Source organism: Penaeus monodon, chromosome 42, assembly GCF_015228065.2.
Source record: "Penaeus monodon isolate SGIC_2016 chromosome 42, NSTDA_Pmon_1, whole genome shotgun sequence".
Classification (NCBI taxonomy): domain Eukaryota; kingdom Metazoa; phylum Arthropoda; class Malacostraca; order Decapoda; family Penaeidae; genus Penaeus; species Penaeus monodon.
The window spans coordinates 16,458,419-16,483,037 of record NC_051427.1 but is presented as its reverse complement, the minus strand read 5'-3'; the positions used below and the strand labels follow the sequence as shown (position 1 = coordinate 16,483,037).

The 24,619-nt window shown below is 32.8% G+C and overlaps 1 pseudogene; it reads left to right on the top strand.

The window, feature by feature from the left end:
- The first annotated feature begins 11,553 nt into the window (after positions 1 to 11,553).
- Positions 11,554 to 17,462, top strand: LOC119599176 (annotated as a pseudogene).
- Positions 17,463 to 24,619: the final 7,157 nt, after the last annotated feature.

Sequence of the window (24,619 nt, the reverse complement as noted above, 5' to 3'; positions counted from 1 at the left end):
TGAAAGTTTAAAAAAAGGGAAAACTTGACCTTTTTTTTTAAAATTTAATTTGTAAACTTAATTATTTTCATTTTCTCCTCTAAAACTCTTAGATAAGTTTTGCTTAAATACAATTATTTATCAAGACAAAATTTAACAATTTTTTTAAACTATAATCAAAAGAAAGGGAAAAAAAAAAAAATTGAAACAAGGATTTTAAATTTAATTTTTTAAATTTTTTCAAAATCAGGGCATAAAAGGGTATAATTGCTGGGGTTGTTGTTGATTTCTTTAGGTAGTATCCAATAAACCCCCTCTTCCAAGTTTATCATAATTTCCAAATACATTTATCTTAAATTTCTATTTTTTCATTTATAACACAATTCGTTTTTTTTGTTCCTTAAATCATGTCAAAAATACAAGAAAATATTTTTTTTGGGTTTTGTAAGGTAAGAGTACAAGAACACCCCCTTAATTAAATTATTTTTTGGGTAGTGACCGTTCAATATAAATTTAAAAAATTTTTTTTTTTATATATATTATTAATAATATATATATTTAATATATATTTTTATATTGTTTAATATATTATATATAATATATTAATTTTTATAAAATTAAAATTTATATATTATTAATATTTGTTGTTTTGTTTTTTTTTGTTTTTGTTGTTTCTTGTTGGCAAAATGATATTGAAATTTTTTTATAAAATATATTATAATTATATAAATATAATATTTATAAATAATATTATATTTATAATATATAAAATATAATTATAAAACTGAAAAAAATTCCTTTTTCATCAATTTTACGTTAAAACCCATACTTATACCATCCATTTTTTTCTACCCTTTTAACCCCTTTAACCTTTGTTAATTAAATAATAAAACTGAAAACTATGGCTTCGAATTATGTGTTTTTCAAAAAAAAAATTGAATCTTGAGAAAAGGGTTTGTAAGACTTAATTTTTTTCGGGAAAAATCCATTTAACAGAATCTTTTTTTAAAAAATATTTTATGTCAATGTTAATCTCTAAAATTTTAGTGAGTGACGATTTTAACTGGGGTATGGTCGAAAGGGTGGAAGATTTAGACGCAAAATGAAATGAAAATTAAATAAACTTTGGGATAAATAAAAATCACTAAAAGTGGCCAAACCTTTTAGTTATTCAATTTTCCCCTTTCTTGCCTCCGGGTTCTTTCTTCTGGGGAAATTGGTTTTGTTTTCTTGGGGGTGGTGCGGCCTTTGGGCCTGGTGTCTTGGGGTTCTCCAAAAAAAAGGGGGTTTCGTTGGTGGAAAAAGTACACCACTCAAAAATAATCAAATTCTTCTCTTTTCTCCCTCGCCTAATGTCATTTTCTTGAATCGGCTTGGAAAATTTTTCCTTTTCCTTCTTTTGTTTGAAAGCAAACGTAAAGTTTTTGTTGTTTTTTTTCAAGAATTCACAACAAACATAAAAACATGTGGACATAAAGTTATTAATTTTAAGGAACGTATCTGGGAATTTGGAATATACATTAGTAATCTTTGAAATTTGAAGAAAAAAAATGTTAAGTTTAGTTTCCAGATAATGAAAGCAGACTTTTGTTTTAAAATTAAAACCAAAAACTTTAAAAAGTAAATTTTTGGGAAGGTTTACCACCACTTTATAAGGATTGTAGTTTTTTCCCCCCCTTTTAAAGCCTCCCCAAATAAAAAAAAAGGGCACTTATTTTAAAGAGCATTTAAAGCGTTGATTTCCAGGATCAAATACCCGGGCCCCAAAGCAAACAGACCAAGAAAAGAATACAAATATATTTTTTTATTAAATCTTTAAATCCCCCAAACAACGCCACCAACCACCAAACAACAAACCACAAAACCCCCCAACACCACAACACCCCCCCCAAACAGGAACACCAAAAACAACACCCACACCACAAAAAACCAAACCACACACACACTCACACTAAAAAAACAATCCAAAACAGACACAATACATACATACAAAATTTTTTGTTTTTTAAAATAATAAACTTTTAAAATTTATTTTTATTATTAAAAATTTCTTTATTGTGAAATTTTAAAAAATGTTTTAATTATGGGGAAAAGTAAAATATGCAGTTTTTTTCATTATAATAAATTTGGGATAACTATTTTTTTATCATTAATATAATTTTACGCACTTATTTTATCTATTGTGTTTGTAGTATTAATTGCAAATTATTAATTTTTTTATCTATTTTTTTTATTAAGATGGAATTATAATTAATGAGTAATTTAATTGATATTACCAAAAATTTTTAAACTTTTTTTTTTTTTTAAAATTTTTAATTATAAATCCGTTTTGTTATTATTGTTATTGGTGTGCCTACACAACCTCCCATCCCATCACAACAACACTTCTATCATAAACCACTTTATACCTACATAATCTAAATTAAGTTTTTGGTTACCAAATCTTGTATTATATTGTGTTATTATGTTTGTGAGATAGATAATAAGGTACAAAATGTAAACATTTCATTTTTTATCTATTTAAGTTATTTTTGGGGGGGTCCCCCCCCTTTACCTAAACTTTTGTTTAAATCCTCGTAACACAAATGACTTTTCCCCAACACATTGAATTCTTTTTGTGTTCACATCGAAAACCCTTTAACTGTTTTTCTCTAAATTTTATTTAATTTTTCCCAAGTTCCATTAGGTACAACATAAGTAATTCTTATTCCTTTTAGGAAAAGTGAAGGGAATTAAAGAAATTAAATTCCCAATTATATGCAAGGTCATAATATTCTAAAAGCACTATCCATGATTTTTTAAAAAGGAAGATCCTTTTATGAATAGAAAAGTTCATTTCCCTTCGTAAATTTATTTTACTAAAAGTTTTGGTTGAAAAAATTTAAAAAATATTTTCTATATTTTTTTTTTTATTTTTTGGTTAAACATTTTTTTTTGTTACTTCTGAAAAAAAAAATAACTTTGCCATATACGAAAATTATTTCTTTTCTGTTTTTATTTTTAAAATTTTTTGTTTTTAAAATTTATCTTTATGTTTTACAAACTGGGGCATTGGGAAAAAAAATTGGGTTTGGTTTGGGGGGAAAAAGGTTTTGTGACCTAATAAAAATCTAAAATTAATTACTTTTTAAAAGGAAACCCCCTGTGTTAAAATTTTTAATGTATGAATCATCCCCACAACCTAAACTCTCACATCATTTTTAAAACAATTAACTTCTATCTATCTAATTTTTCCCTCCTCAACCCCCTTACGTTTTTTGTCATAATCTTGCAAATAGGTTAATTTGTGGGGTTGTTTGTGTTTGAGAATAAGGGGAAAGCACCAAATAGAGACTATTTTTCTTTTTAATTTGTTTAGTACATTTCCAGAAACTCTGAAACACAAACACTGATGGAAATCATCAGTCTCATTATCATAATAGCAGGTTACTAAAAATTGCAATGGTCAAGGGTTACATTCATACAGGTTCTATATATACACTATCTTTATTTTTATTTTTTTAGGTCCATGGACTATTTCAAAAACCTTTATTTTTGTTTCCTTCTTTTGAATTTTACTAAAACGTTATTGGAAATGTAAAAATATTTAAATTTTCCCAAGTATTTTTTTTTCTTCATTTCTTTTTGTTAACCCAGATTTTATTTTGAATTAGATAAATAACTTAGTCCATAGGTAAAGTTAAATTCCTTAACTAATTGCTTCTTTTCCCTAAAAATTTATATTATTTGTTGTTGAATTATATAATATTATTAATATTAAAAAATGTGGGTATTCAAAAAAAAATTTTCCGTAAAACGTTTTACAAAATCCGTTTTAAATTTAAAACCTTAGGAGAAACACTTTATGGCGGACCTTGTTAGGATTTTTTCTTTAATTTCAAAATATAAAAATATGTAAATTTCGGTTTAAATCCGGTTTAAAAGGGGGTTTTGAATAATTGCAAAATACACTTAAATATCTTTGAAATCAAATGATACAATGTTAAAGCCAAATTACAAAATTCTCAAAGTGGTACATTCAAATTGGGTGTATCATAAGCCTCTTCTCTTCTTTTTTTTTTTTCTTCTTGCTTTTGTTTTTTCCTTCTTTTCTCTCTCTTTTTTCTTTTTTCCTTCTCCCCTCTTTTTTTTTTTTTTCTTCTTCTTTTAAAGAATTTAATTAAAAAACAAGGTAAAAAGGTTTTTAAATTAAAACCCAATGGTAAATGGTGGGCCGTATTAACTTGTGAATTTTTTTAAACTTTTGTTAAAAAGTCAAAAGTAAGCTTTTAAAAAATTTTGTTGAAGTACATTCAAAAATCGAAAATTTGTACATAAAAGGGATTTTTAGAATTTGGGCCCAACAAAACTTGGGGGGAAGACCATAAGGAATTTTTTAAAATGTTTGTTTTGCTTAGTCAGTAAAATTTGAATGGTTACCGTATTTGTTTAACTATTTTCATGATAGTTTTAAATTTTTAATATAGTCTTGTTTTAAAAAATTAGTTCCTTTTTTCTTATGGGAAGCAAACTTTTAAATTAAAAAGTAAATTTTTCCCCATTTTTGTTTCTGTACCTTCCCAAAGGGCCCTCTCTTCTCGCATGATTCAGCCACAAAGCCCTATTTCAGGTTAAATGCTCCAGAGAAAAAACCCCCCCCCAAAAAAAAAAAAAAAAAATTAGCAAGCAAATGCTATGTTTGAATCTGGAAAAAGGGGTGATACAATTGTCAGTTTGCAAGCATGAATACACACCAAATTGGCCCATTTTCCTGTCTCTAAAAGTTTGGTTCTTCACTTACTTTTTTTTTTCCAGGAAATTTATGGAATTAATGGGCAAAGTTCCCTCCAGTTGCAATAATTTTGACTTATTTTTTGTTTTCAAGGGCTGCATAGTTCAGGTATCTGAAGGATGATAGTTTCAGAATCGTGAGATTTTTAATTTTTTTTTTTCCTTGAGTTGGAAATAAAAATTTCTCAGGGGTTTATATAAAAACGTTCTTCGATTTATTCAGTTAAAAAGTAGTATTAATTTTGCGATGAAAATATTATTAATTTTTAATTTAAGTTATTTTTAAAAAAAATTTTAATATTTATAATATAATTAAAAAAGACAACCTTGTTATTGCCTTTTTAAAAATATTAAATTGACAAATTAGTTTTGGTGTTGATAGTTTAACTAAACTTGGGGGTTTGGAATCTGGATTTGGGAAAAAAACCCCTTTTAAACTTTTGTTAAAAAGATTTTGAAATTTTGAAAGGAATAAAGGGGGCTTCTTGAGTTGAATTTGGGTTTGCCCCAGGTGACATTAACCCAAACATTGGTGGATGTTTGGAAGGGGAAGGGGGTTTAAAATTGGTTTAAAATCTGAAATTTCAAGATATTTAAAGGCAAATCCTTGTTTGAATTTGGGAAAAGGAATGATACATGGATTCATTTATGCAACCACTTACAACACTTTAAATTGGCTTTTTTTGGGCTCTAAGAGATTTGGTTTTTGGGGGCTATTGAACGGCCCCTTTTTTATTTGTAATAAGGATTGAAAAATTAAAAATCCTGGAAAAAATGGTTTGGGCCGTTTTTCCCTTTAAAACCCAGAAGTCCATATTTAATTCCAAACTGGTTTAATATGCGCAGTTGTCAGGCTCCGGTAGGCTAAGAAGCCCAGGATCTTTTCATCAAATCCCTCAAAAAGGAGAGAAGTTTTTCTTTTTTCCTTTCTTTTCTTTTTTTTTTTTTTTTTCCTTTTTCTTTCTTTTTTTTTCTTTCTTTTTTTTTCTCATTTCTTTTTTTCCGGGTTTTTTCTTTTTTTTCCTTTTTTTCTTTTTTCTATCTTTCTTTTTTCTTCTTTCATAAATTTCCTTGAGTCATTTCCATATTTTTCTTTCTTTTGGGTTTATGTTGGAATCAATTTGGATTTATTTTCAAATTGGGGCATTTAAATAAAAGTTCAATTTTGTGCAATTACATATATGCAATTTTCCTAAAAAGAATAATATTGAAGAAAAGAAGTATTGTGTTGGGGTTCGGGATCTTAAAAAGGTTGTTTGTAAAAAAGGAATATCATGTTAAAGGGGATAAAAATCCAAATTCAAAAAAGGCAAGTTTAAATTTATAGAACTTGATATGTAAAAGATTTTAACAATCTAAAGAAAATTGGCAATTTTTAAAAATAAAAGGGCTTCAGTAAAATGGTTTTAAAAATTCATATTAAATTATATTTAATATGCTTTGAAAAATAAAATACGGGTTTGAACCATATCATATAATTGGAAATAGTTTCCAAAAAAAGGGAGGGTCTAATACATACCTGTTTTTTTTTTTTTTTTTTTCCCTTTTTCCTTCTCCTTTTATTCTCTTTCTCCCTTTTTTCCTTTTTCCTTTTCAAAGTTTTTAAATCCTACCTTTCTTTTAAAAATTTTCTTTCATTTTCTCTTTTCGTTAATAGAAACATTGGGTTTGGCAAATTCACTTAAATAGCTTTGAATCTGGGTAAAGGGAAAGGGGGGATATCATTTAAAAGGGTCTGAAAGAGTCTAAGAAATTGATTGGTAGCTATAAGCCTGTTTCTTTTTTTCCCTGTTCTTTTTGGGGTTTTCTTTTCCAAAAGGTTTTTCCTTTTCTTTTTCCCCTTTCTTTTCTCTTTTTTTCTTCTTTTTTAAATTAAGGGGGGGGCAGATTTATAATTTATGAAGATAAAGGGGAGAAATAGGAAAAGTGAACGGACTAAATTTTAGGGGGTTCAATTCTTCATTAATAGTAGGGCTTCAGAATGTTCATTTTTATAAATTATTTAGAGTTTCTGCAAATATTAATTTGACAAATATTACTTAAAAGTTATTCAACAAACACAAAAGGTAAGATCATAATATAAATATTTGAAAATTGCTTGTAGAATTATATTAAATTTACCAATTTGTAGGAACAATAATGGGTGGGTTGTTACAAAGAATATTTGGTCTTAAACTTATTCTTCAACATCTTTTTAAGTTATGTTGAATTAAATATTAAAAGGATGTGGTTTTATTTTCGAGGGAAAGAGTGGCCAAATAAGGGTTTCCTTTTTTTAATTTAGTCATAAAGTTGGCCAAAAACCAAGAGAGTCTTACCAATTTTATTTTAATAAATATTAATGAATCAAAAAGTTTTCATATTTACATAATTTTTGAAATTTTTATTTTTTTTTTTTTAATTAAAATTATTTTAAATTATCTTTATATATAATTCAAAAATTGGATATTTAATTTTATTTTTTTATTTCAGAGAAAGAAAAAAAAGGAAATAGGAAAGAATAAAAAAAAGCTTCGTTTTTTGGGGGGGGGGGGGTATTTTTTCCCCATAAATAAAAATAAATATATACTAAATTAATAAATATAAAATTTATTTTTTAAAAAATTTTTTTAAAATTTTTTTTTTAAGAAAAAAAAAACCTGTAATTTTATTAAACATATTTTTAAAAAAAGAAAAATTCGGGGGGTTTTGGCAATTTACTTTTTTTACACCCTTTGATATTTTCCCTTTTCATTGTGTTTTTAAAAAAAAACCAAAACCCTCAAAAATTTTTTAAAAAAATCCCCAAAAAAAATTTTTTGAAGGAACAAATTCTATAAGGACTTCTTTTTATTGGGGCGGTGATTGGGAAATTATTTGGAACCTTAATCCAAATTTTAATTAAAGGGGAAATCCCTTTTGGGGGAAGGGGAAACAAGAAGGGAATTGTATATCAGAATTTTAAACTTTCCTTTTAAAATTTTTTTTCCCCCAAAAAAAATTTTTCTTTAAATGAACAATATTGGCAGGAAAAAGGTTTCCTGGAACTTTAAGGGATAAATTAAACCCAAATGAAATTGGATTAAAAAAAGGATTTTCCTAAAACAGAAGGGTTCAAAATTTTTGGTATAAAAAGGTTTTCTAAGGGAAATTTTGTTTTTTGTAATAGAATTACTTACACAGTAATTTTTCCAAAAATCCCTTAAAAAAAATCTTTTTTCCCCTCTCCCCTTTTTCCCCTTTTTGGGGTTTTTCCTTTCTTTTTTGTTTTTTTTCTTTTTTTTTTTTAATTTTTTTTCAGCCTTTTTTGTCTTTTTAAAAAAAAAAAATTTTTCTTAAAATGCCACCATTTTGTACAGCTTTACTCTAATTGATGTTTGATTCGGGAAGCAGTATTTCCCCAATTTGGGTTTATTTTCAAAGCTTTTTTTAACTGGGAAAAGATTTTCAATTAAAATGTAAATCATTTTAAAAAAGAAAAATCCCGATGAAATTATTTTTGGGTTTTGCCTTAAAGAAAAAAAAATTTATTTTTATACACCCCAAGGTCTGCCATTTTAGGGTTGATGAAAACCCACTTGGTGAAGAAATTATGTTTTAAACCTTTAATTTAGTTTTCAATTTGGAAATCTGGAATGATTTTTTAAAAATAGAAAGGGGGAAAATTTCTTAATAAAATTTTAAAAAAAAAAAAGTAATTTTTCGACCAAATCCTTAATTTTTGTAAAATATTTTTAAACAATTTATATCATACCAGAACAAAAAGCTAAAATTCAACTAACAAAAAGGAAATTTAATGTTGCCCGGGGATGAATCACCATTTTTCCCCTTTTTTTTAAAAAATTTTTTCTTGGCAGTAACCAAACAGCTGACCTTAGGAAGTTCTATTCAATGAAGCCGTTGGTAAAAGAGAACATGGACTTCAATGATAGCAAAATTTTTTGGGAAAGGGAAGGTATGGATAATGGTTGATTTTGAAGGAAACTTTTCTTTGTTCAAAATTGAAATAGAATTTGTTTTGTATAAATTTTAAAATTTTATAAGAATTTTTTTTTAATATTTTTTGTTTTTTTTTCGTGTTTTATACATTTAAAAATTTCTATTTAGTAATTTAAAAAAAAAACATATAAAAAAAACATAAACTTTGAAATATATTTTTTTTAATAGGGGGGAACCCAAAAAAAAAAAATAAGGAAAAGACCCCGAAAAAAAAATTGTTTGGGAAAGTAAATGTTAAATTATTTATTTAATTTTAAAAACCCCAAAACCTTAAAAAATCGGGGGAGGCTATGTAGTTCAAAAGGTTTAATTGTTTAAGGTATTCCTGGAAGGAGCACCCCACAAACCTTTTAAATTACCTTTTCAAAAAAGGTAAACTTTGGAATAAATTTTTCATAAAAAGATTAATATCCTGCCCCAAGCAAAAAGAGGTTTTTTTTATAAAAAAGGTTATTTTTTGTTAAAACCAAAATTAACCCTTCATGTTGTTTAGGTCCGGTGACCCCAATTAATATTTTCAGATTAAATTATGGAAAAAAAAAATGATGGGTGAAAGTAGGGATTAAAATTTTTAATTTCTTTTTTTTGGGGTTCAGAAAGCTCATAAAATATTTTTTTAATTTTGAATGCCTGTGTAAAACGAACGGGGCTCAATTCTATTAAAGGGAAAACTTTTCAACAAAATTTAGGGATCTTTAAATTTTTAATACATTTAAGGACGAAACTTATCTTAAACTTTAAAAAATTTTTTGGAACAGTTTTAGAAGTAATGTTAGGTTGAAAAAATAGGAGATTTAATGTGGGTCTTAATCATTCTTTGTTGTTGAGACTTTTAAAATTTGCATATAGGTTTATAATAAATTATAAGGAAAAAAAGGGTAGAATAAGGGGTGGACATGCTTTTTTAAAGGGGGTTGTTGCACAAAAAAAAGAAAACTTTCCCATTAAATTTAAATTGCCCATTTAAATTTTAAGATAATTTGTTATTATTTATTTTGTTTAAAATTAATTTTCAGTAACATTTCCTATTATAAAAAAAATTTTAATTTTTTTTTAACTCTTTTCAAGAGCAAAAATAAAAACAGGAGAGGACCAAGAAAAAACGGGGGAAACGGTCGAAAAAAAATGGTTTGTTGGGGGGGGAAAAAATTTAAAAATCCTTTCAAAAATAAGGTTTTTAAAAAATACAGATTGAGTATAGATTCAGGGGCTTGTGTTTTTCCCAAAATTGTTTTAAGCCTCTTTTTTTTTTAATGAAAATTATAACCCTGTGAAGTTTTGAGTTACAGGCAGTGATCTTCACAGAAACGAGCAAGATGTCTGGTCGTATAGGCAATTACTTTTATTTACATCCTTGACCTTACTCTGGGTACTTTTCATTGTAGTCTTGTAACAAACCACAGGGCCCTCTCAAAATATCGTCAAAAATGTAAGCAAGGAAAACTAACATTCAGACTTAGCAGTGCACATGTGATGTCATGGGGAACAATGATACTCTATTCCCAAGGCCCAGGCTCTCTCTTTCTTTTCTTCCCAGTTAGATTTGGTCGAGTTGGGAATGAGTGGTAATCATCCAAGTTCACATAATTTTACATTTTCCATAGGAGAACATCTACATACAGTGTAAGGTAAAACAGTTACATGGAATCTGTATACTCAGTTAATTTAAGACATTTTCATGTTTTACATATTTATCACATACTCAAAAACAAAGAAAATATTTTCCATTACCAATAACTAACCTATTAGTGGCATTGACAAGTGCTTTTGGGCCTATGCACCTTTAGTGCATCCACTACATATAATCTTAAATGGATAGAGCTTGTACTCTAATTCCCCAGTGATGATGCTAAGACAGGAAGGGTCTACAAGTGTATGCATGATCAAGGGCAACATAGTTTTTGTTAAGGAAATGCTGAGTGTCTTTTGTTTCCATAGACATTTCTGTTACACAGTAATTTCTCCAGAAAATAACAATCAATATACTATCAATACATATATAAAATTAATCCCCCTCATCCCCCTATTATTAAAAATCTCAAGATCAGGGGTTGTAACGAAAGATGACAAATATTTGTTATGGATTCCCAATGGTATTTCTATAGAAGATCCATATCACAGGCCTAGAAATTAGAAGATTACTGAAAAGAGTATATAAAAAAAAAAAAAAAAAAAAAAGTGTAGTCTTAAAAGTGGACACCACTTAATTGTACAAGCTTTTTAAAACTTAATATGCATGTTTGAGGGGTATATCAGGGAAAGCAGTCTATTAACCCAATTTGTGTTTACTCTCAAAAACTTTTTTTTTAACTGGTTGAGAAGAGTCTTATCAAGTAAATTGGTAGAGTTCACTTCACCTCAAGAACTGCATGCCGATGAATTGGGCATTTTTACTCGTTTAAACTAGCCATAAACTGAGTATCATAAAACTTTAATAAAAGATATAAAATACTTATTCTTCAAGGCTGACTTAAGAAACCAAACATCTTGTGAGAGTGGTGATGAAACACTTTCACAGGCTCTGTGAGAGTACAATTACTGTTATTTCCCCTTTCTGATTATCAAGTTTTTGCAAATAAGGTATTATCCTTCTGGGAAATGGAGTAGTTTTTCAGTAGTAGGACCCAGTGTTCATATCTCTTGAAACCAGGTCATTTAAAAAAAAAGAAAAAAGCTCCATATTTCTAACAGATCAAGGCCTGTCCTTTTTGTTTGAAATATTCCTGACACCAATAACCCTTCCATATCGATACTCAGCTTTGGTAGCAGGTGACCCACAGCTATAGGTCAGGACCCTGACACAAGTATGGAAAACTCCATGCTGCCATGGGGAGTGCAATCAGCTACAGGGTATTCATATTCTTTACTTATTATTTTTTCTTTTTCTTGTGGCAGGTATATTCAAGTAACACTGCACATCAGAAGAAGTCATATTCACCATCAGGACATGACGTTGGGTGTCAAGCCAGCCACTGGGCTTCAATGCTATCAGCGGAAGCAAAGACTCAGCGTACTTTCACGGATCAGGAGGTTATATGGATCTTCAATTTTGTATGCCTTTGAAAGGACAGAACTGATATTCTGTGCTTCTTTAAAATTGGGAATTTAGGATATTCTGTTTTGTATTTAAAGTACTGAAAGATTAGAGAACTTATAGTGTCATTCTTTGCGTTTGTACTGCCATTTCACCAAGTATCTTGCACTGTAGTGAGATAATAATCAAAAAATATAAGAAAGAAAACAGTAGTAGACACTTGAAGGATGGATGTATTTCTGTGTATCACACTAATGGGGATACTGTTGAGAAAAAAATAAGGAAAAGACTTTCCGTAATTCAATTAAAATCCGACCCATTCTGCAATAGTTGCAAAGATACAATGTTCAATGTATTCGGAAGGGTTGCCTTTTCAAAAACCAACCTTACCAACAGATCAAGGGATGGCATATGTATGATCCTCAAAAGCAGCTAATTGGAACTCGGGTTGGAGGCTGTATTCCTGCAGAAGAAGAGCACCACCAACGAGCCATACAACACAGACCAGATGGCCGCATCCTTAATGGACAGGTCCCACGTCACGGGTTTACTGGCGACCAAACACTGGTATTCAAGTTCCAAGACAAAAAACGCTTCTCCATCCTTGTCAAGAGATTGAAGGTTAGTTTTGTATAAATAAGGCAGAGTGATGAATAAGCGGTTACAGTGGTCTTGTGATTTTGTGAATGATTTTGTTCACAGTGAAAGCGGACAGATTTACTGTCTTTTTGTTTTTTACTACACGGTTGTAGATATTTTTAAGAGGAAGTCTTAGGTACTATGAAAATTAAGGAAGTTACAATGAACCCATCCCCAGTTGGTAACCATTAGTTCATGAAGAAGTGACAATTTAGAAGTAATAAATGAGAAAAACATGCTACGTAATATATATCATAAGTGTAACTATCGTCGTCTGTTTGCAGAACATATAGGATATATTTTAACCCATGTATTTACCAAGCCTCCACAAATCCATATAACTACAATGACATCATCAAAGTTGTAACTGCTATTTGCAGTCGTCTTAGCGTCAGAAATATCATCTTCTGAATAACTTGTATTAGGTATCCAAAGAAATTATGAATAATACTCTGTATTTATTATGTATGATGTTATATGTGTAAATATATAATTTTCTATGTTAAATATCCTGGAGCGCTATGAGAGTGGTAAAGGGGGGGCCCCTTTCATTATGCCTCTTTTTTTTCTTATATGCATCAGTTGATTATATATTTGCTATGAATTGATATCAAATATGATAATCCATTTGTATGGGAAAAAGATGCAATAACTGACCTAGGTTTGGTTGTAGATGTGAAGTCAGAAGAGAAGAAAGAACATGTAGTATATATCAAAGAGAAAAGAAACCATTGATATGAAGGAGAGGAGAAATCTTAGGGTGGCTGTAATCAGTTAATGTAGAATAAGGTCTAGTTTAGCAAATTAGAGTAGATGGAAGTAAATCTGAAAATAACTGGATGGCAGCGTTTTAACAAACTGTCTTTCTCTTTCAGCGGCGGAACCAGAGGCTGTTGCTCTGGGCAAGAAGCGGAGCCAAAGAAGATCCACTTTGGAGTCCTCCAGGTAATTCAAGCTATAATTTCGAAAAAGAGTGAAGGTTCTTTCTTGATCCCTCACAGGACAAGCAAAAAGTAAGTAGAAACTTTCTTCACATCTGGTAATGAAATGGTAAGAAGTTGTCATTATTTCAGGTTATTGGGAGGTGGGTGCAGTATAGGTCATATGAATTGTTCCTCCAGACCACACCCTGGACCCAACTCTGCATATTTACTGATTAAACCAATTAGCCCGGATGGCAAGAGTACATGACATGCCACGTAATATAAATTATTTATTGTATTTACACATAGATGGCTCTACAAGTGTTAGTAACCAAGGAGTCAGTTATTAGTCCTACCGATTCTCAACCTGTTTTCCCTTTTCCTTCATTTTGGAATTGTTCCATTGTATAGTTATCGTTTTTAGTTACCAAGATTTTTATGATAATTTGATTAATCATAATATCAATAAAAAAATAAGAGTAGTGATAGTATTAGAACAGAAAAAAACATATTCCTGCAATTTCAATGAATGAGGAAAATCAGAAGCAGTCACTAGGGCCTATGATCAGGGACTCCTGTTGGCTGAGCATTGTGGGCCATCTGATGTAGTAAAAAATTCACAAAAAACTACAGCGGACAGTACATAAATCCCTAGTGATTGGATTAAAAACAAAGCTACTGCTTCTAACCACAGTTTAAGGACTTCTAACCCTGGATCTGGTGCTTCACAGCAATCACAGGTGTGCACGCAGATACTCGTGTGCAATGAGGAGGGACTGGCCCCGCACCCTTGTAGTGTTATTTCTCCTTTTATTATAAACATGTTAAGCTTTTATGACATTTTTCTAATGTCCATATTTGCATTGATTTGCATTTCCAGGATGGTAATAGAGACCCCAATTCTTTCTAGGTAGTCTATAACTCAAGGAAAACATTAAATTCCACACTGTTATGACTGGTAAATCTTTCCTACCTTTGCCAGCAATTTCTGTGATGTTATTTCAGACTTTATTCTCTCAAATGTTTGTTTGATATTTTTCAGTCAAATCCCATTTTTATCATTAGAATTTACCTTTGTAAAATGGAAGCCACAATAGTAGCTAAGCTTTTCACAAACTTGCCCATAGAATGTTACTCCCCCCTTCTTAAAAGGACAGTTGTTGAGGCATCAGCCAATCCTTCATATCCCGGCCTGTCATCTGTTTTGGGCGTGCATTCCCAACCAATGGTGATTTGAAATTTTTCAAAAGGAAAACTATAAGATTACATGGTCTTGTGTTTTTCAATTCCACTATCGTGGATGCAGCTCTTGTACAAGAACATGCAACCCAGATGTCTTCCACTACAAGAATATTTGCTACAAGCAGAAGGCCCAAGAATGGTACTGGATACCTTTTGCGTGTCTGGTTGTCATAAAATAGGACTTATGAGGCACTGGGACCCATGATAACACCCACGCCCATGCCAACAATCAGTTGCTCAAACCTGAAACAGTTGATACAAATACTCTCTAATGCTCAGGCACCCTACAGATGAATATTAATCTGCTGAATGAGTAGCAGACATCTTGGAGGGAGTAGGTGGCATTAGTTTACTAAAGATTTGAGAGACAGCGCAAAGAAACAAAGGGCAAGATGGATTGTCCAAAGGAGTAATTAATAAAAGTAAGAATTCCTTATGTTCATGTTTTGCACATCTGACTGCCACTCCAGGTAGATAGACCCCAATTAGTCAACAGACCACCTCAGAGAGGGAAGCGTTGGTACATTTAGCTATTGCACAGGAATATAATGTAAATTGAGGAAAGGATATTGCAACTGTTTGAACTATAATGTCTACACACATTACATCCTAATTACACAAACACACACAACCACAACACACACACACACACACACACCACAACACACACACACAACACACACAACACACACACACCACACACACACACACACACACACACAAAATTATTTTCATCAATGATTTGGGGTCAAAATTAAGCAGTTACCTGTTTGCAAACAACGTGCAAATAACAGAAAAGGAGGATTGGTGGCGTCTCAATCAAATGCCTGCAAAGGGACATCAAGAACTTATCCATGTGAAATTGTACTTGGAAAATGAAATCCAATACCTAAAAAATAATCATAAACAACGAACTGAGCCAAATAATGATATAATTGAAAAGGGTCCATAAGCTAGGGTGATTGCCAACCTGAAGTGGGCATATATGTATGTTACACCCATCAAAAGGACCTAGTCTAGAGTATGGTGTATGGAGTCCACAAAAAAGGATAGACAAATTGTAAAGAGCTTCAAAGAACAGCCACAAAATGGGGCACCCTAATCAAAGATAAAGAATCAGAGGATCGGACTACAGAAATAGGGACTTACTACTTTAAATGAAGGAAGGAAAAGGTGGAACATGGCAACAATTTTGCAAATAAATGGTGTACACATGTGTGTATGTGACACACATCACACATGTGTATTATGTAGATTATTAAAGAGCTAGAGTTTTTATTTACACCACTTCCTTTGAAAGGCCCACGACAACCCACACAAGCCTGTTCTCAGCTGACTGGGACTTCCAGAAGATGGGCCATAGGTGTTGGATGAGCAGTTTGTCCAGATTTTGAGGAGAGCATTTGCATCAAGGTGTTTTCCCACCAGAAGTTGTTGAACAGTGGGTTGTTAGCACGTTTAAGGCCATCTTGCTTTATGGACGCTCAGGTAAAAAATAAAAATAAAAAAGAAAATAGTAAAGATAAAGAATAGTACATAGTAATATGTGATAAATATTTTAAGAATCCTTTTCATATAATGTGAAATATAGTAGCAGTATTTGTATTGAAAGGTGCTAGCTATATGTTTTTTTATATCATTCCCACTCTTTCAGGTACTGGAAAAACTTTTGATGGCCCGTCAAAATGGAAAAAATGTTGAATGCACGTGAACCAAAGATGTTAATGCCCTGAATTCTAGACAAGTTGTAGGAGGAATCAGAGGCTATGTGCGACGTCTTTTTGTGAAGCTGAGGAAGAAGAGAAGCGAATGGGCAAATTCTGGCCCACAATCATTATCTTTGATGAGATGATTGTATTGTAAACAGAGAGGATCAGTTGCAGCAATACTGGTGTAAATGATCCTGTAGTACCAGCTCTTGTCTAAGATTGATGGTGTTGAACAGCCTGAAACAACATTTTGGTTTATGGGATGACCAACAGAAAGGACATGATGCTTGAGGCTCTGTTGAGGACCTGGCAGATTGGGAGATCCAGGTAGAAATTCAGTCTGACCGATGAACAAGGCCGTTGTGGACATCCTTAAGATCAAGACTGCCAAGATGCGGAAGCGGCGGCACAACAAACTGGATCGTGAGTGATCTGCAGAGGTTGCTTCTTCTCACCAAGAAACTTCTCTGGAGCCAGAAACTGGAGGCTTTAGTAAAAAGCAGCTTCATAGCAGCTCGAAGAGATATATTCCACTGGGGAACAAGATTGAAGTGGATTGCAAATGCATTGACAAGCTGAATGACACAACGAGTGACTTCATTTACTCTCTAGAAATGATGTGAAGCATCATTTCGGGACCAGTGAGATGCCCTGGCCAAGTATATTGAAAGAGGAATTATTGAACTGGGGAGCTACAAGGGAACTAGTGGAAAAAGGTCTGATGTTTGTAAAAGCAGGCCAGATCCCCAGAAACAAGCAAGTTTGTGTCTCTTTTGGAGGGGGCACCAACTGCTGGACACATCAGCACTGGCACTTACATGGCCAAAAATTCTGATTTCCCCTTCATCAAGGTCATTGACTCACGAGAATGGTTGGTTTCATGGAATCTTCAAAATGTCTTGTATCAGCAGGATTTTTGATAGATGCTTACCGCTCTGAAACTGAGCTGCATATTCTGAATGACCTAGAACAATCTCATGGGATTACTCACCCATTGGCCAAGCTACCAGAGTCTAGTGCTTGAGCCATGTACTCCCTTCTCTCTGCTTCTCACAAAAGGCCGCAAATTTACTTGTCTATTGTACATCAAAACGAAGAAAGAGCAGAGTACAGGGAACTGGGTCTCTGTCAGCATTTACAGCGGTCATCAGAGTCCCATCATTGCACACAGGAGGATATCAGACTTAGTGCTTGGAGAATCATGTGCTTTGTCATCAGAAACGAAAGTAAGTGTAGATGGCATTAGGAATAATCCTGAAGAAAGAAAAAATTTGAGCAAGGAAAGTTAAAATGGTATAAATTTAAACTCACGTAGTTTTGATAATTTATTAACAGAAAACATAGTTTCACCATTGTGCTGTGTGCATTGGAATAGAGGATGTCTAGCTCAGGTCACAGCTTTTTAAGAGTTCTCTCTTCTATATTTAAAAGCCTGATCACGAGCTTGGAAATCTATTTCCCCCCTATTTCTACCATTCATGCTTTCTTTGTCATCTCACACTTATGTATAATGATGGTATTATTTTTTCCTTCAAATATGAATCCTTTTCGACGACGCAGTCTGGATCACATCAACAATGGCAGTTGTCTTTGTTGGGGTGAAGAAATTACTTGGTCTCCTGGACACATGCGAGTTATGAAGGGAGTGGATTCAAGCAAGAGAGTTGCAGCATTTGTTAATTTGCTTGAAGATGAAGGTGGTTTCACCCCAGAACTTTGAAAACATAAAAATGGAAGACTGGTTAGAGTCAGGGACAAGTTGATAGGATATAAAACAAAAATTCCTAAAAAAAGAGGAGGAAACTTTACTGGATAGAGAAAAGTGTTGAGAGCTAGAGATTAGATTTAGATAACAGATTGGGTAAGAGAGTAAACAAGGAAAAATCCTGCTAATTTAAGTATTGCTTTGCGCCAGTGATATCCATTATTTTTTGTATTTGATTTTTCTTAACATATTGACCATATGTTCAGGTTAATGAGTCTTTTGCAAATTAAGATTGTGCTGAGATGATAATTAAACTGCTTACCCATTTATATATATTATATTTGTCAGTATTTTCCAATTATTTTGTGTAATTTATATATTAAAATTGACACCAATCCTTTGTTTCAGAGGAAAGCCTTGCAGAATATCTGTGTTGGTTTTATACTTTTTAAGTCCCCATTTGCAATAGATCAAGTGAGCATTTGGAATGTTTCTGTTTATGCCAAAGAATCCATTTCATTCTACCATATTTTCTCTAAAAAATAAGCTTGTTTTCTTGTCAGGAATTTTATTTTATTGATATAAAATATAAAAAATATATATATTATTATTATCCTGTTGATTTGGGAGTCCAGGCTTTAAATAAATTCTATATATTTGTACTTCATGAAAAACATCTGCAATGTCAATATTCAAGTTTTGAAAACTGTTTTGTGCATTGGCGTGAGGGAGAATTAGAAAACAGACAAGAAGTAGATGTTATTCACATTCAGTTATTATTAGTGTTCACAGTCTATTATACAGTGTTTTATTTTGGTGTCAGACATTGCAAAGAACTATTATTTTTATGTGTGCAAAGTTTACATATAAATATTTCCCTGTTATCTATGAGGTTCCTTTTAATCACTTACAGTACAGATTATACAGACGTTTTAAAAAAAGAGTGTTCTAAGTATTGTTTTCTTTTATTAATCTATTATATTGCCCAAGCAATTCCATTTGCTTTTTTTTTGGAGAGGGTATGAAGATTAAATAGTTTTACAAGGTAGGACATTTACCAAAACTCTATCCGATTTCAAATTTGAAACTAAACAAGTCCATTCTTATCTTGTGAAAATTTATTCTTTCTCATTCATACATTTTTCAACAGTTGTCCTAGTGTAACCCAGTTGCCACATTCCATTTGATTTAAGGGGCGAGATTTTAAAAAGATTGAGACTTGTGGTAGTAGTGAAGCAACTAAGTCAAGTAGTGCAATAGAACTCCAGAGTAGAAACTGCAAATCCATAATCAAGGAGGCTTTCCAGTGTATCTAAAATTACATCAGGTTAGGAATATAAGATGTAAGTTTATTTTTATTTTTGTTCTTCCTTTTACTCTTCCTTCCCTCTATGTGTATATTATATTATTTCTTAACATTTTACAAGAAAGGAAAATTAAATCATATACCATTTAACATACAGTGGTGTGCTACATGCACTTCATTTATGTTATATACAAAGCCAAGAAAATTATCTTTTGGAGACTGGATGCATATCAAAAACATATTTTTTCTGTCATTATCCTTATGTACAAATTTATTTCAGATTGTTCCTCTGTTGCCCTAAGGTAAAAATGTTCATAATGCTCATAGTGAAGTGTATTTTAACCTCCAGATAGGTGACACTCTTGCTTCGTATTTGGACCACTTTAAAGTTATGTCTGATGTTCTTATCCAAATCATGGGCGATTTTGAGGCTGTAGGAAGTTGTAAATAGAACTGGAGTGCTACGTGTTTTTTGTCCACAATATCATACTTGTTATCCAGAGAGACTAAAAACTACCAGTACATTGCTTTTACTTATTGTGTGTTTCTATTCAATTTCCTTAGGCTGTAACACTTGTTACATGTTATGTTGAGATTCCAAAATGAATAATTCCATTTATATGTTCTTTAGTGAATTAAAGGTAATCAGAAAGGTTTGTCTTTCTTTCTAATACCTATTTATTTTTTCAAGTTCTTAGCTTGGTCCGAAGCCACATACTATGTAAATAGAATAGAATGGAAAAAAGGTTTCAGAGGACCGATTTTATTAAAATATCCCGCATGACCAGGTTAAAACAAGCAAGGTCAACTTTAGAGTGTTAGGACAAACTTTTTGAGCCTTAACTGTCAAAAATATATGGGATGTCTTTTCTGATGTGTGTTGTTGATTAATCTCATGGTCAGGCTATATCTTCATTGGTTATAATACAATTATTCTAATATGTGTGTGTGTGTGTTGTGTGTGTGTGTGTGTGTGTGTGTGTGTGTGTGTGTGTGTGTGTGTGTGTGTGTGTGTGGTGTGTGTGTGTGTGTGTCGGTATGTCGGTGTGTTGGTTGTGTGCGTGCATATATACAAATAAGATATATATATATATATATATATATATATTATATATATATATATATATATATATATAGTCTAATATATGCATATATTTATATATATACACATCCAGTATGTATGTATATACACATTTACAATGTGTGTGGTGTGTCAGTGGTGTGTGGGTTGTGTGTGGTGTGTGGTGTGTGTGTGTGTGTGTGTGTGTGTCGTGTGTGTGTATGTGTGTGGTGTGTGGTGTGTGTGTGTGTGTGTGTGTGTGGGTGGTGTGTGTGTGTGTGTGTGTTGTGTGTGTGTGGTGTGTGTGTGTTGTTAAATATATATATATCTATATATATATATATATTATAATATATATATATATATATTTATATACATCTATACATTATTTATGTATGTATGTATGTTGTTTGTGTGTGCGTTTGTGTGACTTCATATGCATGTTTGACGTATGATGTATTAATCTATTTATATCTATATATATATATATATATATATATATATATATATATATTATATATATCTATTTATAGTATATATATATCTATATGTATGTATGTATGTGTGAATATGTGCGTGTGGGTGCATGTGTGCGTGATGAGTGTTTAATATAGATATATATATATATATATATATATATAATAGACTATATATATATATATATATATATATAATATATATAGATATATATATTTATCTTTATATTATATATAGTAGATTGATATGGATATACATATATATAATATTAATATATATATATATATATATAGATAATATATATTAGTATATATATATATATATATATATATATATATAATATATATATATATATAATGTCTTAAGTTGATATTTATTGTTATGTATATTGTTAAAGTGAAATATAAATAACATGCTTAAGTGCATGTTGGACAGAAGGAGATTTATTTGCAATTAGCCAATTCTTACCATATGTTAAAAGTAAAAAAATAAAATGTTTGGGATGTATGTCTTTATTTTATTAGATTCCATTTCTAACTCTTTTCATCTTTATAGCTGCCTGTATTCTTGATACCCTCCCTTTCTTATGCTTTAATGGTATCAGCTTATAATCAGAAAATGATGGAAAGTAAGTACTCAAAAAAGGATATATAGAATACAACTTTAGTACTGGAATGAAGGCTGACTTTGTGCCAATTATGAATTGCCTAGGGAAGCCATGGACACAGTATTCCCCTGTTTATTTGTCAAGCTCCTACCCCTCTTAAGGACCCAGAGGGGTGGACCATTTCTCTCCCCAACATTACTCCAGACTTACCCTGACCAGTAATGAAAATTTTGTACCCTTATTAGGGCATTGAGGCTTGCCCGATTTACCAACTAGCCCCATTGATTTTATTTTTCCCAGTTTTGCGACCCCAGGCTCTCCTTTGACGCCAACTCAGAACACTGCTAATACTACCCCCTCCTCACCTCCCATTCCCATGCTCATTGTTGTCAGGGGGGGTGCTTAGGAGATTGGGACTGAGGCCGAGTGTAGGGGATCACCCCTGCCTTACAATCTTAGCCCTCGCCTCAACTAATTTTGCAAGGTCTTTTCTTTCCTTGTCCTTCTTTTCCTTTCCCCCATCTTCTGTCCACTATCCTAATAATCATGATCTTTTTTATAATTTTTATAATTTTGCCACAATACCTTATCATAGTGCTCTATGACCTTTGATGTCTAGCACATTTATTTGTTTTACCCATTAACCATTCACCATTACCTCCTCAATGCTTACCGTCACTTCAGTCCAGTCACCCACCCAGGTCATTACTCGACCCCAGAAAATATTCCTTTTCTCTCAACATTCTACACTCCATCACTATATCCTTCAACAGTTATCTTCCCACGGCATACTCGAAAACAATTTTTATTTTATTTTATTTTTTTATTTTTTTTTTTTTTATAAAGTTCTTCCTTTCTTATCGTACCTTCCATGTCAGATTTGCCTCTTCTACTTCCTCTTCTTTCCCTCAAATCGAAGGTGTCCCACAAGGCAGTGTACTCAGCACCACGTCATTGCTGCTTTCAGCTCTACCACCAGGAGACCGGTCATCACTGTACATAGATGAACTAGCCATTTTTGCCTCTAGTCTTTCCATACCTGCTTTCCATCAACTTCTCCAGTCGGCAATAACATCATTCTCTTCTTGGGCTGCCAACCATAGCCTTCAGGCAAGTGTCATTATTGACAAAATGGCCTTGGCAAGATCATATTCTTTCTTTTGAAGAAAAAGCTTGCCATCGCCTCCAATTCTGACAGACCCTATCACATGTATCCTGGGGTTCAGACCGCAAAACATTCCTCCATCTCCATGACTCTCTTCCTCTCCTCCCTTGACTATTAATGTTCAGATATATTCTTCTGCCTCTGCCACCCTTCTCACTCAACTTTACACAGTCCCATCATTGCGGTCCCTGTTTAGCCTAGGCGCCTTTCAACCGTCCCAGTTGAGAGCGTATATACTGAATCAGGCCTACCATTCCTTTCTCGACGTCGCTCTTTTGTCTCGAAGAAGCTATGCTCATTCTCATCAATCTTCTCTCTCTAAGCAAAAACTAATCCCTCAATCACTTCTTCATACCTTCTCCTCTTCCCGTTTACCAACCCTTTTCCCTGTTCGTATCGACGCTCTGCTTTCCCATTCACCATTCCCAAATCTCCGATCCCTGCCTCTTTCTGCCCTACCTTTCCCTCCCTGGCTAAAAACCTCCTCGTGTACATTACTCTTCATGTTCCCTCTGTCTAACCAAATCAACATCCACCTCTCTATCCTCCCCACACATTTTGGTGAACTCCTCCAATACCCTGTTATAAAGGGACGGCTCAAACCATCTGGGTAATGGTTTCCCTCTCTCAGATACAATTTTTCTCTCCTCCTGAATTCAAGCGTACTTACATCAAAACTTATATACTTGTCCCATTCGCATTGTCTTTCCATCTCTTCATCACCTTCACATACCCACTCATACAATCGATACACCCTATCCAAATCCTATAGTCAGTAAGATACAAGAAGCAGGTGTTTTCTCTGTCTACACAACAGAAGGCCAAGTAACATTTTGCGGATACCCAGCAACGGTAATGAACAAGGGAGATCCTTTGGCACGATTCGCCGCTTGTTCACCACTCACCAAATTCGCGCTTTTCCACACATTTCCAGCCACCGACCACCAGCCCCACTCAAACTTTCCTCTATAAGAACATCGGCCAATCTTTTGGCCAGGTCTGATCACCAATAAACTTCCTACCATAAAACCTTCCAGTCGCCTGGTAGCCCATATCACCAGAACAGACGCTGTGGAAAAACGCTTTACCGAAGCCCGTACCCGCTTTTCCTACTTGTCATCTTCCACGACCCCCCCCCCAACCTGTCGAACACCCTCACGGAAGCCCCCATCTTTTCAATTAACAAGCTGTTCTCCTTCCTCAGACGCATAAATACCCTCCATTTAATCTCACAATCCTTTGTCTTTAATCCTTACCCTTCTATTAATCCCTATCTTACCCCATTTACCCCTCCCCCTCTCTTTCTACTCCTTTTACTACGATACTGTCTTATAATGCCATATGGCCGTTGAAATCTAAGACATTATGTTCTGATAAAAGAACTTCTTTAAACCCCTCTCATTACAATACTTTACAATATCTACTGCCCCTTATTCAGACAACACTCTCCTCTTCCAGTAATGCCTCCAAAAACAGTAGGAAAAGTTTCCTTCCGCAGCCGCCCCGATTGTTCCCTCCTTGTCACAGTTACATCCGAATATCAACCCTGACTAATTTCACAGGCAAACCCATTCCTCATCCGTCCCTTGATACTGTCTTCATATCCCCGGCAGACTGCCCTGTCTGCGACTGTGGAGAAGACATACTCGTCTGTCTCATTGACTATGGTGCTGCATCAGTACAATGCTATACCATTCCCTATAGAGACCGCTACAAATCCTCCAAAATACTGCGAATATTACTTCTATTGACATGACCTCCCCAATGATGCTTATATTGGTCGAAAGTCCTTCCCTCCCTCGTCAATGTAAGAAATGTTGGCGTTTAGGCCACCCTGCCAAACACTGCCGCTCCACAGCCCGATGCCCTCTATGTGCCCAACCTGGTCTGATCGATCAAACTGCTCTGCGCAATCACGCACAATGTGATGTGCCAATTGTGTTGGCTCCCGTAAGATATTTGCCCTGCCTACAAATATGAGTCTGAGATGACAATTCTCAGATTCAAACTTGGCCTCACTTTACA